Source organism: Cicer arietinum, chromosome 4 (assembly GCF_000331145.2).
Source record: "Cicer arietinum cultivar CDC Frontier isolate Library 1 chromosome 4, Cicar.CDCFrontier_v2.0, whole genome shotgun sequence".
NCBI classification, from domain to species: domain Eukaryota; kingdom Viridiplantae; phylum Streptophyta; class Magnoliopsida; order Fabales; family Fabaceae; genus Cicer; species Cicer arietinum.
The window spans coordinates 50,928,489-50,937,181 of record NC_021163.2 but is presented as its reverse complement, the minus strand read 5'-3'; the positions used below and the strand labels follow the sequence as shown (position 1 = coordinate 50,937,181).

General features: G+C 34.4%; 1 long non-coding RNA gene across 1 annotated transcript; it reads left to right on the top strand.

The window, feature by feature from the left end:
- The first annotated feature begins 221 nt into the window (after positions 1-221).
- LOC140919940 (uncharacterized) lies at positions 222-7,771 on the top strand. The gene is made up of 3 exons (XR_012162638.1): positions 222-549; positions 1,503-1,764; positions 6,750-7,771. It is a non-coding gene; the product is annotated as an uncharacterized lncRNA (long non-coding RNA).
- Positions 7,772-8,693: the final 922 nt, after the last annotated feature.

Genomic DNA, 8,693 nt, shown 5'->3' with positions numbered 1-8,693 from the left:
TATATATATATATATATATATATATATATATATATATAAACTAATATAATAATTCATTTATTAAAATTGTTGTTTCCGTGCGACGCACGGATTACAAACTAATTATTTTTATGATATAATACTCTTCAAAAGAGACCAAACATTAAAATGAATTAACAACTCGTAGCACATTATTCTGAATCAAACACAAAATTCAAAATGAATCAAGGAAATAAAAAACAAACTTGATGACTACACAAAACAAGTTGTGCTAGTTCACTTGTTTGTGCCAAAAATAAATTCTTTCTATTTCATTCCATACATCCTAAATTGAGGTAAGGAATGCATTCATTTTTTACGAATCTAAACAATAGAATCTAATTCCGTATCACTATTATATTTCATGAATCCAAATAACGCTTAAGAAAGTAGTTATTTGCACCCCTTTTGTAATACACCAATTCTATGAGTAAAATGATTTTTCTCTCTCAAAAATAACCTTTTCGAAGTATACCACTATTCCCAACATTCACAAGACATGGCTTTTCAACTCACACACCACCGGCAACAGTAAGCAATAACCATCCTTCATTTCATTTCATCATTCGATTCTCTATGTTAGTTGTATAGTTTGCATGTTTCAATCCGTGTAACACTAACACTTCTGATTGAAGGCGCGTCCAAAGACATGTGTTAGCGTCTGACATTGATACAACACCGACACATTGATTACATTTAATTAATTTGTTTTCTCAAATTATTACCAGTATCTAGGTAGTAGTGTTGTATCCGGTATATGTGTCAGTATCCGTGCTTCGTAGGTTTCAATTGAATTATTTGAATTTATCTACCACCATAAGTACTTGCGAGATTGCTTGGGAGAGATTTTGGAAACAATTTATGACATGTTAAAAAATTGTTTTCAGCTTATTGCACAAACTCTTTATAATAGCTTATATGAAGACGGTTTGAATTTATTTTATCTTTTGTTATATAAATAGTTTATACATAATTACTTATAGGATAAGCAATTGTATTATAAACATTTAATTAAACAAACTTATATGTAACATCGAGATTTGAAGGGCGTCCGTGTCTGACACATGTCGCTGTCCAACACATGTTGGTGTTTATGAATCAACACCAACACCTGTTATTACATTCAATCACTTCCATTTTTTAAAGTTAGTATCGGTGTCTACATGTTAGTATCAGGGTCGTGTCTGTGCAATGCTTCGTAGCTTATATTGCTAATTAAGGATATTCTCCTTTTGCATAGGTTTTCACACCATCTTTACAGCAATTGTGGCTGCATTTAGTTACAATTTCAGTAATTGCAACTGCACCTGTAAGCATGATTCTATTTTAGCTCATTAGCATCTGGTATTAGTTAGTCGGTTTCAAATGCTCTCAGAATTTGAATTGTAAGTTAATCTAGAAGTCATTGCTGCACTATTCCACAATTTTTTTAACACTCACGCATAATGAGGTTATTCCTTTATTAATTTTTTGCTGTTATTTAGGTTTGAGGGTGTATCTTGGAACTTGGATGAAACATTGATAGCAGAAGAGCCCTCTCCTACAAAGCCAGTATTCAATAATCTGGGCTACAAGAAAGGTGGTTATGGGGCTCCATTTACCAAAAGCTTGTTTTCGTCGGGTGGTCCTCTGAGAAAAGAAAGCTTGGTATCAAGTACTGCTCTAATAGACCTTGTGCATTGTATGCGGTTAGAGCACCACATCACGAGTCAAAATCCGAGAAAAGAGCACCAGTGAGTCAGTTTAGTAAGAAATTCTTAACACCCTATGTTTTCATAACTGTTAGAGAGTACAAACTTTTTGCTAAGTTTGGTTATTTATGAAAAGAATAATGTGTTAAGATTGTTAATTGAAGAAAGTAACAAATGTGATAAGAAATTAAGAGAAGTTGATGTAATGCAAATCTAAATTTTATTAAACTTGAATTATGATTACATGATATGATCTTTATTTATAGGTAAAGATCACTTGTAACAAACTCTAAACTGCATCTAACAAACTCTAAACTGAATCTAACAAAATATTCTAGTGGCTCTAATTAGTTAGAGGATCAAGCTATTTTGCTTTTACATATGTGCAGTCTATATTTTCTAATATTCCCCTTTAGAATTTGACGGTGGTTTTACTAAGGTGTATTTGTCAAACACTCTGAGTTTGTCACGAAGAGTTACAAACTTGATGGCAGGAAGAGGTTTTGTTAATGCATCTGCCCATTGGTCCTGAGTTGTAACATGAGAGACAATGAGGCTTTTGTTCAACACTTTTTCTCTAACAAAGAAGATGTCAAGTTTCATGTGTTTGGTTCGAGTGTGGAGAGTTGGGTTATGTGCAAGAGAGATTGTGCTTAAGTTATCACATAAGAGTTGAGGAGTTTTGAACTTGCAATGAAGCTCAGTTAAAAGTGATTGTATACAAAAAATTTCTGCTGCAAGCTGTGCCAAGCTTCTATGCTCAGCCTCTGCTGTTGAGTGTGCTACTAGAGGTTGTTTCTTTGACCACCAAGAGATGAGATTAGGACCAAGATACACACAAGCCCCTAAGGTGGACCTACGATCATCAGGATCTGATGCCCAGTCTGCATCACAGAAGCCTACTAAAGACAGAGGCTGATGCATAGGTGCTGCTTGAAGCAGAAGACCGTAACGCAGGGTGCCTCCCAGTGAAGTCAGAACTAACCTGTTTATGAAATCCTTTTGCCACAAGGTGTGCCTTATACTTATTGATTAATCCATCAGGATTCTCTTTAATTCTAAACACCCACTTACACCCTATAGGTTTACGAATGGGGGATGGAGTGACTAGGGACCAAGTATTGTTATGAAGAAGAGCAGCATACTCAGTTTTCATTACTGCCAACCACTATGGGGCAGCAAGTTCCTGTTGGACAGTGGTAGGTTTTAGGTGCGTAAGTAGCAGAGTGGGATGCAGTTTTGGCTTCATAATGCCATTCTTGGCTCTTGTTTGCATGGAATGTGTATTCTGAGGAGGAACTCTGATGGGGACAGAATTAGGTGCAGAAGCTGCTGGCCTACACTCTGAACCAGGGGTGGGAGAGAGCATGACAAGTTTTGGTGCGGCAGGAGTTGAATTTGAATCAGAGGTGAGAGTAGGCACGTGTGACGAAGAAGAGCCTGAGAGTGAGCTTAGAGTTGTTGAATTATCAGAAGTGGATGGAGCTGCATTATTAATAATGTAGTTTGTAGCAATGTGATGAGGAGACAGGGGCTGTGTCATTTGTAGAGCCAACCATGATGCTGATGAGGTGGACGGTGCTTGTGATGAAGTGAGGGGATTGGAGAACAATTCAAGGTATGGAAACCTTGTTTCATTGAACAAAACATCTTTTGAGATATAGATTCTTCTATCAGAATTGAGACACTTATACCCCTTGTATGATGAGGAGTATCCCATGAATACACACTCTTGGGATCTAAAGTCAAGTTTGTTGGGTTGTATGGTCTTAGGAGTGGAAACAATCACATCCAAACACCTTTAGGTCCTTGTAGCTTGGATAGTTGTGTTGTAGAAGGAAATAAGGAGACACATTGTTGAGAACAGGTGTTGGTAGACGATTGATGAGGAATGCAGCTATAACAAATGCATGATCCCAGAATTTGAGGGGAATTCCAGCCTGTGACCAGTGTCCACTAGGTGCATGTGCTTTCTCTCAACTAATCGATTATGATGATGAGTGCGTGGACAAGTGAAACGATGCAAAATACCCAAATCAGCAAGATATTTGGCGAAGGGACAAAATTCACCCCCTCCATCACTTTGGACAACTTTGATTTTACAATTAAATTGCAATTCTACCATGGACTTGAATTGCTTGAAATGAGCTAGAGTATCAGATTTCTGTTGTAGGGGATAAACCCAAACAAACCTAGAATAAGCATCAACACATGTGAGAAAATATGTATAGCCTCCATGGGACGTGACACGGGCAAGACCCCATAAGTCACACGCTTTTGTTGACCTTATTTGGCTTTCTAATTGTGGCAAGTACCACAAAAATTTGTAGCAGCAGCCGCAATCAATCATGTGTGTAACTTCACACTAATGGTTGGTACAACTGATATCCCTGATTGGTACTATCTAGAGGTCTTTGGAACCATTGCAAAAAATTGCTTTACCAAAGCACCGTCAGCAGAAGATTTGACTCTCTTCTACAACAAGTCACCTATTTTGCACGTTTCACATGTATTAGATTGAACCAAACATTTTTAGATTGAATTGCACTGATGTTATAAGAGCTCTTAATAATGAAAGTCTATTGCAATGGAAAAGAAATTTAGCATGATCAGTGACAGACATAAAAAGCCCTTAGCAAGTTGATACATAAGAAGGCCTAAAACAATGTACAAGAATTTTATGACATTAACTAAGGGCTTGTTTGCTTCCGATGTTTTCTTTTTCACTGAGGAACTTGTGACTATAGGATTACACTAGAAGAATAATCTTGAGGAAGGTAGGAAGTTGATTATTGTTCCACATGTGGTTTTTTATAATGTGATTATTGATGGGTATTGCAAGAAGGGTGATCTCAATGATGCTACTAGAGTTCTTGAGGAGTTGTAATTTAGGTTTTTTTTTGCCAAAATTGGAAACTTATGGGGCTTTGATTGATGGATTTTGCAAGGCTGGGGAGTTTCAAGTAGTTGATCAACTGATGAAAGAAATGAATGTGATGGGATTGAATGTGAATGTACAAGTGTTTAATAATGTTACTGATGCTCAATACAAGCATGGTTTGGTGGAAGAAGCTGTCGAGATGATGAGAAGGATGGATGAGGTGGGTAGTAAGCCGGCTATTACGACTTTTAATATTCTCATTAACTTTTCGTGTCATGTTGGAAGGATTAAAGAAGCTGAAGAGCTCATAGAGAAGGCGAAAGAAAGGAGATTGTTGCCTAATAAGTTTAGTTATACGCCTCCCATGCATGCTTATTGCAAACAAGGGGATTATGTTATGGCGCCAAATATGCTTTTTAAGATTGCTGAAACAGGAGATAAACTGGACTTGGTTGCTTATGGATAGATCACTCAAGATGTTTGGACAGATGATGAAACAGAAATACAAGCCAAATGTGGTTGCTTACACCTCCTTGATCAATGGATTCTGCAAGAAAGCAGATAGGAACACAGCTGAAATTTTTTTCAGAGGGATGCAACCTTTTAATCTGGAGCCTAATGTTGTCACATACACTATACTTATTGGTGGTTTTTGTAAGGCCGGTAAACCTGAAAAAGCAGCATCCTTTTTGAGTTAATGCTGATGAAAACTTGTCTTCCAAATGATACTACATTCCATTACCTCATAAATGGTTTAACAAATGTTACAAACAGTACAGTTCTTATCAGAAAAAATGACAGGTCCTTGATTTTTGATCTCTTTGCAACGATGATATCGGATGGAGGGAGTGAAGTGATTGTCGCTTATAATTCTATTATTGTTTGTCTTTGTAAGCATGGAATGGTTGACACTGTCGAGTTGTTACAAACTAAGATGCTGAGGAAAGGGTTTCCTATAGATTCTGTAATTTTGAGTGCCCTGCTGCATGGCTTATGTCAAACAGGGAAATCGAAAGAATGGAGGAATATATCTGGCGATCTGAATAAGATTGAATTCCAAACTGCTTTTTAATACTCCCTGAAATTAGACAAATACCTGCATCAGGGAAGGCTCTCAGAGGTTTCAATTATTTTACAGACCTTGATTGAAGACTCCAAATTTTCTGATCAATCAGACAAAAATCAAAGCGTGACAAACTTTTATGCTTGGTGACAGCACGCAGCAAAGAGACAATGCAACTTATCTTCAGCCACACATTATGTGAAAGTGACTATTGCTGAATAATTTACAGTGCCAACCCTTTGCAGCATAACTGGCATGGTTTATGTTTTGCTCAATGCAGAGGAGAAAACTACTTGTTGCAACAATATAAATGTTCTGAGTTGATATGAATTGCACAGTTACAATATATTCGCCAGCACAGTATGCATGACAATACACTTTCCTCTAAGTGGAAGCATCAGGGGCTGCTATTGTTTGAAAATTAACATTAAACGAAGAAGCTCCTTCCTATTTGATTCACTATTTGTGTAAGAGAGAGGATCTTGATCAGGCATATGCTATGTGCGAAGATAGTATTAGGAAAAATTGGTTTCCGAACGTAGATACCATCTTTATGTTGCTGGAAGGCCTTAAGAGATTTGGGATGATTGATGAAGTGAAGAGCAGAAAATTTTGCAGATACCATCTTCAAAAATGGGGCTTTGCATTTTGCCTGCTCTATGGAATAGCTTGTTTTCTTTTTAGATTTTGAATAATTAATTAATAATAATAATTGTTCTTTTTTTTATTCTGGTTGTTTTGCTTACCCTATTAAATAGCTTGTTTTCTTTTTTAATTTTGAATAATTAATAATAATATTTGCAGTTGTGATTTAAAAACTACATATACATAATAATTTTGAATTATATTAAAATCTAATTTTGAAGGCAGCAATTTAGGATTTGATTTTTTTTTTTATTATTTGCTTTTCAACTTTAGAATTTTTTATTTGAGAAAATGGTAATAGCTTTTTGTGTTTCAGTTTATAACTTTTTATTGAATCAATAAAAAAAATTATGTTAAAGTTATTTTTTTTTAATTTTATAGTATAATTTTGTCTATTTTGTGAGATCTTAAGATCTGTTACTGTGTTTTTTCTATATCCCAAATATCTTAGATAGGATCTAGAGCTTGAGAACCTTTCAATCAATCAAACACTAGTTATTTCCACTCAGTTCATTATGTCTTGCTGAATAATGTTCCAGTCAAGATGGTATTTCAGGAGGCAAATATCATATATATTCTTGTAAGTTTTGAAATACTCCTTTCCCTTCAACATTCTTTCATGCTGCCACACACATACACCGTTTTTCTGTTATCACTTTCATTGCAGAGAAATCGTGCATGGATATGACAGTTCTACATGCTATTCTGTTCCATGCCTTTCATTAAAAATAGTATTTTTGTTTGGTGATTTATTCATGGATCTTTTTATGAAATTTCTGGAAGTATTTTGATTTGCAATCTGGGCTTGGTGTAGTGTACAGCAGATGCCTCTATCGCATAAGCAATCTTAGTACATGACCATGGTGACATTGCTGTTTCACATGGTTAAAGTTTGTTTACTTCCCCGATGATTGTTTTCGCAGTCTTCGGCTAACAGTGCGGACAATTTTGACTTAATAAACTATGAAGATAAAGAGCAATGCTACACAGCTAGAGAACAAACGGAAAGAAAGAGCACTTATGGCTATTGGTTTAGATTCTTAGGAGCATCGAATGTGGTGGCACTTTCTAGTTGCCAAGTTGAATATATAGCTACAGCAAGTGTAACATGTCAAGCTGCCTAGCTAAGTTCATTACTTGATGAGCTTAAATTTGAATAAAAGAAGCCTTTGGAGTTGAAGATTGATAGCAAGCCAATAATTAGCCTTGCAAGGAATCTAGTCTCACATGGAAGAAAGAGACAAAATTTCATTTCTTAAGAGATAAAGTTGAGAAGGGAAATCTGGAATTTCACATAGTCTCTAAAGTTTGATAGATTTAAGAAGCTTAGGAAAATGCTTAGTTTTGTAAGTGTGAGTAATTGAATTAAAAGGGAATGTTATAAATAATTCAATTTAATTAAAATGTGTAAAGAGACTTAAAATGTAATTAAACCTCAAAGTTTATGAGCTTTGAGTCCATCAATAAGCATTATATAATGATAATTGATAGATGAATATATGCATTTCAGTGAAGTGAAAACTGTTTTATGTTATTTCTGTTATGGCTGTTAATTCATTTTGAGAGTGCAAGCTATATATAGGATAACAAAGTAAGAAAAATAAGTAAGTAAACCAGTTGAGTTCATCAATCCATGTGTTAAAACTGTTAAATCTGCTATTGAAATCAATCATCAGTGATCGGATACAAGTTAAATTTGGGTTAGGTTGTTTTTTTATATTATTATTAGCAAAATATTTGTGTTCACACGGGTCTGCAGTTGTGTGATTGATTAATATATAGTCAATATTATTTTTCTATATAATTTTAAAAAAGTAGTACATCAACTTATAAAATTATAAATAAGTTTGAAAAATTATATGTAATGGTAGACAAAGACGTGTAAAATATAAATGCACAATTTTCTCTATTATTTGTTAAATATCTAATCTAAAGTATAGTAGATAATGTTTAATTTATCTCGAACATGTCAATGTCAATAAATTATAGTTAGTATATTAATGGTTTATCTGATGTCGTATATATCAACTTATATTTAAATAAGAATTATAAAAGAGTTATAGGGGAATTGAATTAAGGCATAGTTTGTACTAAAAGATAACATTATAATTGAAAAATTAACCACTAAGAATTGGATTCAAAATCATCCTTCAAAGCAAAAGCCATAAAGAAATAGTTTTATTTTGCTTATGAATATAGTTGTTTATTAAATGATGTCATTACTATTATATTACTATTATGTATGTCTTTGGTTTAAATTTTATCATGAATGGCTCATGTCCCGTGTATATGAATATTAATAAATTTATATCAATGTCATCAATTTTATCATTACTGGTTCATCTGGTCTCGTGTACACTAATTTAATATTTCGTATATGATAATTGTCTCATGT